A 546-nucleotide genomic window follows, 5' to 3' on the forward strand; every position below is an offset into this window, starting at 1 on the left:
TTGTGTGTCAATAAAACCTGGTTATATTAGCTCCACTTTAATTTCAACAAAACGTCGAACACATGAAATTCAACCCGGAAAGGGGGGGGGGTGAGAATTTGAAAATATGAAGACAATAAATCTATGCGTTCGAGAAATATCAAGTTTTAACAATATCAACCAAAATTGCTGGTAAAACGCAAAAGTTTTAGTTAAGGCCCTACTACTTAAAAACATTCAGCTACCCTGGCATGAAAGGTCTGTTTTAGTTTCAGGATGAGGACGATAAAACCGTGACTGCCAGTTACATCAGATGCCTATACTACACATGTAGATAAAAATATATCAGATATCTCAGTCAGAAAGTTTCGGAGTAATTTGTTGTTGTGACGTTGAGAAGACGTGGTTCCAGTAGGATGAAGCCACACCCCATACTTCAAGAGTTGTTTTTGTTTGTTTTTGTAAAGTGCTTTACGGCGCTCGCAACTGCATAAGGTCATATGAGCGCGCGGGACACACCTAATATTTTCAGTTGGTAGGAAATTTTGAATTTTGCCCGGGTGGCGG

The sequence above is a fragment of the Aplysia californica genome, unplaced genomic scaffold (genome assembly GCF_000002075.1).
Source record: "Aplysia californica isolate F4 #8 unplaced genomic scaffold, AplCal3.0 scaffold00156, whole genome shotgun sequence".
Lineage (NCBI taxonomy): Eukaryota > Metazoa > Mollusca > Gastropoda > Aplysiida > Aplysiidae > Aplysia > Aplysia californica.